Here is an 8,419-nt window from a genome sequence, read left to right on the forward strand (position 1 = left end):
GAATATAACTTTGCGATACACTTAATTTCAACAGTCGCGCTATAACAAACGCTTAATTCTCAACGTACGTCTCACGTGCTCGACTCCAACAATACTTAGTTCAATTACACATTCACTTCTGTCACGTTGTGGCCGTCTTATAGATACCAGACTACCCCAATCTAGTAGTCTCCCGACAATTCATGAAGGTTCGAGAAGGACGTGGCGTGATACTAGTCACGTGACCTCGCTGACGCAACAGTTTTGTTTACCCGCTGTTTGCAGTGTGTTTGATATTTTAATTTATATTGCACATCTGACTCATTCCTATTATAAGTACTGCCGTACTTATGATATAGCAGACTGTTGAGAATAAAGTGATTATCGTTGAGGGCAAGTTTTAGTAATTCTTCGAACTCTTTTTCTTTCTTTTTTAATTTACTTTATCCTTTTACTCTGTATTTTAATTCCTCTTTACAAAATATTGGAACTTTATAAATTTTTTGTACGTAATACTTTACCTTTTTCAATGTAGCTTACTGAAAATGGAATACGTACATTCCAAAAGTTTAAAAATTAAATGTTTCTTACCCTTCAACACGTGTCAAGTGTTTGTTGTTCTTTTTAAAAAGTTATCTACGTACTACACCCACCCCTTTGATGGGTAAGTTGTAATTTTATGGACTTTCAATACTAAAATTCGGAGTTAGATTCTACACGCTGGACACAGCTGATAGCCTAAAGCGGCTTTGCTTCAAGTATGTAATTATACAATTTAAATATTGTTTAGAAAATTTCCCCCATGTTCATATAGAAAAGGTCCTACGTCTATTGCGGCAGATCATCAATCCACTTTCCCTCCCCATATTAAACAAAGCATACGTTCATATTCGAACTGTTCTCGTTAGCGTATGAAGCTGCATATTTATGAGCATGCGCAATTCCAGAGCTCCCCGGAGTCATCACCTACACTCGTAGTATAAATACCACATCATTACAATAACTAGTGTGTTAATATAGTTACATTTAAAATTTTCAGTATATAATAATGGTTATCATGGAAGGTAAAATTTTAATCGGTATAGTGTTTTTATGTGGTTTTAAGTTCATAAACTTATCGCCAGTAAATCAAAGGCAAGTCAGGTGCTATTTTATTAAAGATTATTATAGTACGATTATTAATGAGGATGTAACAAATGAACCACAAAAGAAACGTCTGGAAGTAGTAGATAGTTACGATAGATCCATCTCTAATGTATCTTTTGGCGATATCCCCCCGCTTCTTTGCGAAGGCATACATCCTCGGGGTCGGGAGTTGGAGGACGGCGCTACCACCCTGTCTTCTAGCGAAGACTTAGATCGTCGGCGTCGGGAGTTTGCGGACGGCGCTACTACCCTGTCTTCTAGCGAAGGCGTAGATCGTCGGCGTCGGGAGTTGGAGGACGGCACTACCACCCTGTCTTCTAGCGAAGGCGTAGATCGTCGGCGTCGGGAGTTGGCGGACGGCGCTACCACCCTGTCTTCTAGCGAAGGCGTAGATCGTCGGCGTCGGGAGTTGGCGGACGGCGCTACCACCCTGTCTTCTAGCGAAGGCGTAGATCGTCGGCGTCGGGAGTTGGACGATGACGGTTATTCTGTTACTAAATGAATAGTCTGTATAACTTCATAAATGTTCCAGTACGTTGTTGAAGCCAAATTGTAATGGTCTTTTTTTTTTAAACTTGTGTATAATATTTTAATAAAAGTTTAACAATGGTTATGGTTATCTTATTTAAGCCTATTGTATGGTAAGAGATTTCGCATTAATTCAGAACTAGAAAAAAGTATAATTTACTCAAATCTATGTTTCAACCTTTGATAATTAACCTGTAAAGTTCTTCCATACTGTACATTTAACTTGTTTTGTTACTACAATACCTTATGATATTAAAATCGAATATATTTGTTAATGAATGAATGACACTAGTACGTCGCGCGGTACATGGTGTTACTTATAGGAGCTAACTAAACGAAATTTAAAAAAAAAAAAAAAAAAAAAAGTAAACTACCGAATAATATATTTTTATGAAATTTAGTACAAATCTAACATTCCAATTTAATCTACGAGTGTGTACAAACTTCGCTTAGATCAACCTACTGTTGCGTCAGCAAGGTCACGTGACTAGTATCACACCACTTCCTTCTCGAATCTTCGTGAATTATCGGGAGATTACTAGATTGGGGTTAGTCTGGTATATATAAGATGGTCACAACGTGACGGGACAATGTGTGTAGGTAGTAAGTGATTGAACTGCAGTCAGAGAGTGTGTAATTGAACGGATTATCGTTGAAGTTGAGCACGTGAGACGTTCGTTGTTATAGCGCGAATATTGAAATTAAGTGTATCGCAAAGTTATATTCAGAAAGAATAAACCAGTTTTATTTAAGATAGGACTTGTGTCGCTAAAGATTCGTCAGAACGAAGTTACGGAAAATTAACTAACGAACGGAGACGTAATGCTACGTTTAGCTGTTGGAGTGAAAAGAACGACATTTTATTATTATTATAAGGATAATGTTTGCTCATGTATTCAGGACGGAATTGTAAACAGAAGATCTCCGAAGTAATGAATTCTCCTGATCTTAACTTAAGTCTGCTGTTATCCGGTTTTTATTAATAGGATTTCGAATGACTAGTGTGTTCAGGCCACAAATCCCTATTTTGACTCCGTTTTCGTAGGTAACGGCATTGAGTCAAAATAGGAATTTGTAGTTGGAGTAATTAATGTCTACAGTATTTCCAGGCTTGTTTCCTTTTTTACGATCCTTATTTGTAGATTTTTAAAATCTTTTTTTTTTTATTTATCTTGTTTTTACAAACTCTTCTCCCTTTCAACAATACAATATTTAAAAGAAAAAACAATGATAACACATGATACAAAAGGAACTAATTTTTCCATAAAAGGAAATCGTAAAAATAAATTAGATGTGTGTGTGTCTGTGTATAAACAATTTTTAGATATTAAAAAGTTAGGGGGTAGAAGTTGGAGCACCAAAAAGTAAGGAACAAGATAGGAATGGGCAGGATAACATTACAAAACCTGATGGTTTTTGACACTGTGTAACTTCAAAGTGGGTGTGGCCAACATTCCGCCCAGTCGTGTTTTTGTAAATTGGCAATTTTCTAAACTAAATGGAAGGTTTATGTAACAAAAGTTATGTTGTAAACAATGTTACAGCAACAAAGTTTAGATGCATGTATGTAATCCAAATTACGTGACCTTAACGAAATGCATGGCATCATAAAGGGGTGTTTGTTGGAAGCTCAAATATTGGAACTTTAGAAATTTTTTGTACGTAATACTTTACCTTTTTCAATGTAGCTTACTGAAGATGGAATACCTACATTCCAAAAGTTTAAAAACTAAATGTTTCTTACCCTTCAACACGTGTCAAGTGTTTGTTGTTGTTTTAAAAAAATTCTCTACGTACTACGCCCCCCCCCTCCCTTGCATTGTGTCAGAAACCACGAAGTGTTGTAATGTTTACCCACCCGTTCCTACCTTGTTTCCTTACTTTTTGGTGCTCCTATTTATTCTTCCGAATAATAATATATTACATTTGTTTTATAGCTTCTTTGGTACTAAATCTTGAGATGGATTTTGCTCTAGGCCTACCCTTCTCGTAGCTTTTCTTATGGTAAATCAGGAGAGTGATTGGGCTCTAGATTTGTCCTTTTTTGTTGCTTTTCGTAGAGCTATCTCTTTACATCTCCTGGTTTTTGCTGATACTTTTTCTGCTATCTATCTAGCGTGGAAGACCTTTTCTATGGCTGGATTAATGGCTAAGTCTTGTTTCGCATATTCAGCATTACTATCTCTAACCTCATTTCTTTTCTTGCAGTAATGCTCTCTTCACTGGGATAGAGACATTTAGGGGCTATCAACATAAGATGTTCTCTTCTCTCGCTTTGTTTCCTTGAAAGGCATATTTTACAAATCTTTAGATGTCAATAGGTCACACTTATTTTGAAAACAATGCAAAGGTAGATTATACAGCTTATCGTTCTTGTTTTCAGTCCAGTGTGCTCGAGCAAAGTAGACTAGTCAGTGGTAGCATTCGTTCTCCCACTGCTATGATAAAATTGCTTGAACCAACGCAGAACTCTCGTGTTATATGTATAGAATGTAAGTAATCGTGCACCCGCACATGATATGAGTGTGGTTTGCTACTTGACTACTCACACAGGTGCTCGTAATCATAAAATATGGCTACTAGGGTTATGTTAGCTCGATAGTAGTGTTCCAGAATAGTTATTGTCATTATCAAGGTTATAAATAAAACCAAGAAAAACGCATTTAGCCAAGATAGCGTAATTCAATCAAGTGCATAAAGTGAAGGCTGGAAAGGGCCAGGTCTTTCTCACAACGTTTTGTGAAATTTTTGTTTTTATTCTACAGACTTTCTCAAGTGCAATTGATTTGTTTATTACTCAACAGTGTGTCTAAAGTGCTTATAGAGTTTTGTTTACATGCTGTTTGAGATTTTAATTTATATTGCACATCTGGCTCATTTCTATTATAAATACTGCCGTACTTATGATATAGCTGACTGTTGAGGACAAAGTGATTAACCTTGAGGGCATGCTTTAGTAATTCTTCGAACTGATTTTTTCCCATATTAATTGACTTTATCCTTTTTACACTGTATTCTAATTCCTCTTTATAAAATGTTGGAACTTTAGACATTTTTTTGTACGTACCTTTTTCAATATAGCTTACTGAAGATGGAATACGTACATTCCAATGACTACACTTTAGCACATAAAACCACTTTTTATAAGAAAAAATTCCTGTCATTTCAACAAAAACCTCTATCTGTTCAGTCCACTGAGGTTGAAGATTCTTCTAAAAAATCCAGCTCCTCTAGTTTGTAATCTTCATACAGTCGGGCTAAAAACTTCTATAAAACAATCAAGGCCTGTTTGCCATTTTTGTAAAAAAACCTGGTCATGTTATATCTGATTGTTGGTGTTTGAAAAAGAAAAACGAAAAGAAAGCAACACCCAGTGTGTTTGTGTCCACATTTGGTCGTAGTTTCACCAGATCACTTGATGTTGTTGATTTGGCTACTGATATAAAGGCTAATGTAATCACGGAGGAATTTAGACCTTTTGTGTCTGTTGGTTCTGTGTCTTTGAGAAATGACACTGGCAATCCCATACCCATACATATTCTACGTGATACCGGGGCAATTCAATCATTGTTGTTAGAAGGTATATTGCCTTTAGATTCGAGTTCTGCCACTGGTGAGTTTGTTATTGCTTAGAGTATTGAGAGTGGCTTTGTTAATGTTCGTCTTCATAACATTTATTTAGCATCAGACATAGTTTCGGGATCAGTTGTGGTTGGAGTAAGACCTACTCTGCCAATTAATTAAAGGTGTATCATTGTTTTGGGGAAACGATTTGGCTGGGGGAAATGTTATTGCCTAACCTAAAATGGTTAGCGAGCCGATCACTCTTTCATCTAAGGATGATGTTGTAGTTGAAGAGAATCCCAATGTGTTTCCCTCGTGTGCTGTGGCTCGAGCTCAGGCTAATAAATAAAGCCAAAAACAAATGACGGATACGGATTCAGAGGACGATATTATAGATTTGTCTCAGAAAGTTTTTGGTTCCAACGAGGATCTTGTGAATAATTGTCCTACTGATGATTCCTTGGTGAGAAACGACGATGGACATGAGGGATATGATTCACCTAGTGAAATTCCGTTTACTAAAAGTAAACTGATAGCTGAGCAAGAAAAAGATCTACAGATTTCTTCACTATTTAAATATGCACTCACAAAAGATGAACTGGAGAAAGTTCCAAATGGTTATATTTTCAAAAATGGTATGCTTATGAGGAAATGGAGACCACCAGATGTGCCAGCTTCAGAGGATTGGGATATTGTTTATCAAATCGTTGTTCCCAAAGCATATCGTTCTCAAATATTGAAAGTTGCTCATGAACTCACCATGAGAGGTAATTTAGGTGTCAACAAGACATGTGACAAAATTATGAGACATTTCTTTTGGCTAAAACTAAGGCAAAATGTTTCTCAGTTTTGTAAAAATTGTCATACCTGTCAGTTAGTCGGAAAATCTAACCAGAAACTTCCTGTTGCTCGTTTGAAACCTATCCCAACTTTGAAGAACTTAAGTTTTGTCCTGAGGACATGATCTTAGTATTGTTACCCACTATCGGATATCTAATCAAAAAGAAAAGAATGAAAGACAAAGAAAAAAAGAGAAAGACAAACAAAAAGAAGAAAGAAAAAAGAAAGGGAAAGAAAAAGGAAACACACACACACAAAACATAAGGGTGTAAAATTGCAGTTTATCACTATGAGAATATGGTTTGAAGATAAATTATGTCATAAGGGTTGATAAGACTTCTGGCGATGTACTTTCATGCACTATGTAATTTCATGATCATAAGGTGATTTGTAGTTGTTGTATTCTATATTGTAATTATCACTGAAGTTGTATAATCCTTTGAATAATGTATTATATATAATGTATTCTTGCCAATATATGTGTATATATATAATATCTTAGTTAAAAATTGACTAACGCCAATTTTTAATCCTCTAAGGAGGGAGTTGTAACGAATTTGTTATTATATGTTTATTTTATTATCAACGTTTGTTTAGATTACATTTATATTTAAAAACATGCATAGCTTATAGTGTTAGATATGTATTGCAAAACTCCCGCCTATTCTCCAAAATTGTAGAAGATTCTCGAGAGTAAGAATCAATAATATATCTATATACGTAAATGTTTAAATATAGCTCAGTATTGTTATGTAATCTGAATTTTCTAGAAAACGTTCCCACGCCTATAAATATAACCAACGCGACGCGCCAAAACAGAGGGTCTATTAGCAGTTCGCTATAATCAGTGTGCTATAAACTTCGAAAGCTATAACTGTGATTTTTATAACGGTTACCAATCGGAAAACTTAAGATATTTGACCAGGAATATTTATAAGTTTCGAACGTTACAAATCATTTAACTTCAGTGGATTCTCATCGGGCATTAATATTTTTACGAAAACATTACCTAACTTCAACGGTGGAAAACCTAGCGTGTGTGGCCAAGAACAAAGCTAGCTAGCTTCCCGGCGAATCTTACTTCTATCAACTTGTAATTAACTCGCTCATTGTAAACCCTGGATAAGGTATCAAGGGCGTCCCAAACTAGAAAGATTTTATATTGTTAGTAAATTTGTGAAACTTTTGTTTATAAATCATTGTTTGTAATAACTATTTGTAATAATTGTTATTGTAAATTGTATTGTTGTGTGTATATTAAAACGTATTTGTGTTAAAAACGACAACTGTGTGTAGCAATCTTGTTGGCAAATATCATAAACTGTCTATATATTGCCTTTAATTTAACTACTAAATCCAAATCACAATTTAACTACTTAATTTAGATTATCAGTTAACTCGGCTTCGGACTATTCAAAGTAATAATACGTTACAGTCATCCTTATATGTCTCGCATCCTAACAGTTGTTTACCCCTTTTCTCATATTCGTGAAATGAATCTTGTAATTCCTGCACGAATTTCTTGAGAGAATATAGCAGATGAGAACTGACATCCATTTGGGAATTTGTAATGAATGACTTGTATTGTGAAACCTCTTCAAACGAATGCTTCATAATTCTGTCTTTATATCAGTTTCTAGTTATTCCAATTGTAGCATAAGGCTTCTTGACATCTGTAATGGAAGCAAGGATTATGCATTATGGTTTTGTATCCCATTTTTAAGGCTCCCATTGCGTCTGAATGGGTGCTTCATCTTGAATCTGATAACCTCTTGATAACCTCCTAGTTTTCCAACCATATTGTGTAGAAGCTTCTGCAAACGGGGTTGAATCTGAATTTTTTTTCTCACAAAGGCATAGAATAAACAAGCTTCAGTACAATTGTCCATAGTGGACTGTCCAAATTTCAGTAAATGAGCACAGCAGCGAATGTAGTCTGCTAGGGGGTTCTTCTGTTTGACCAAAACTTGTTTACCAACATATTTTCTGCCCATATTATAAGACTGCCCACGGAAATCTCAAATTTTTATATCATTATTTTCAAGAAAACAAACGAGAACTCTAGAAATTTCTCTACTATTTGATTTCTTACAATTATTTCCTACTTCTACAGATTTTTGTTTCACACTTTTGTAAAAACTAGTTTCTTTGTTTGTTGAATTTTGCGTGAAGATACTCGAAGGCATTATGTATTAGCCATCCCTAGTTTTGAAATGACAGACTAGAGTGAAGGCAGGCAATGAACACCAACCACTGCCAAATCTTTAGATACTCCTTTACCAATGAATATTGGGATTGATTGTCACATTACAATGCCCCTACAGCTGAGAGGGCAAACATGTTCAATAACAGTATTCAAACT

The sequence above is a fragment of the Limulus polyphemus genome, unplaced genomic scaffold, assembly GCF_000517525.1.
Source record: "Limulus polyphemus unplaced genomic scaffold, Limulus_polyphemus-2.1.2 Scaffold2365, whole genome shotgun sequence".
Taxonomy (NCBI): Eukaryota; Metazoa; Arthropoda; class Merostomata; order Xiphosura; family Limulidae; genus Limulus; species Limulus polyphemus.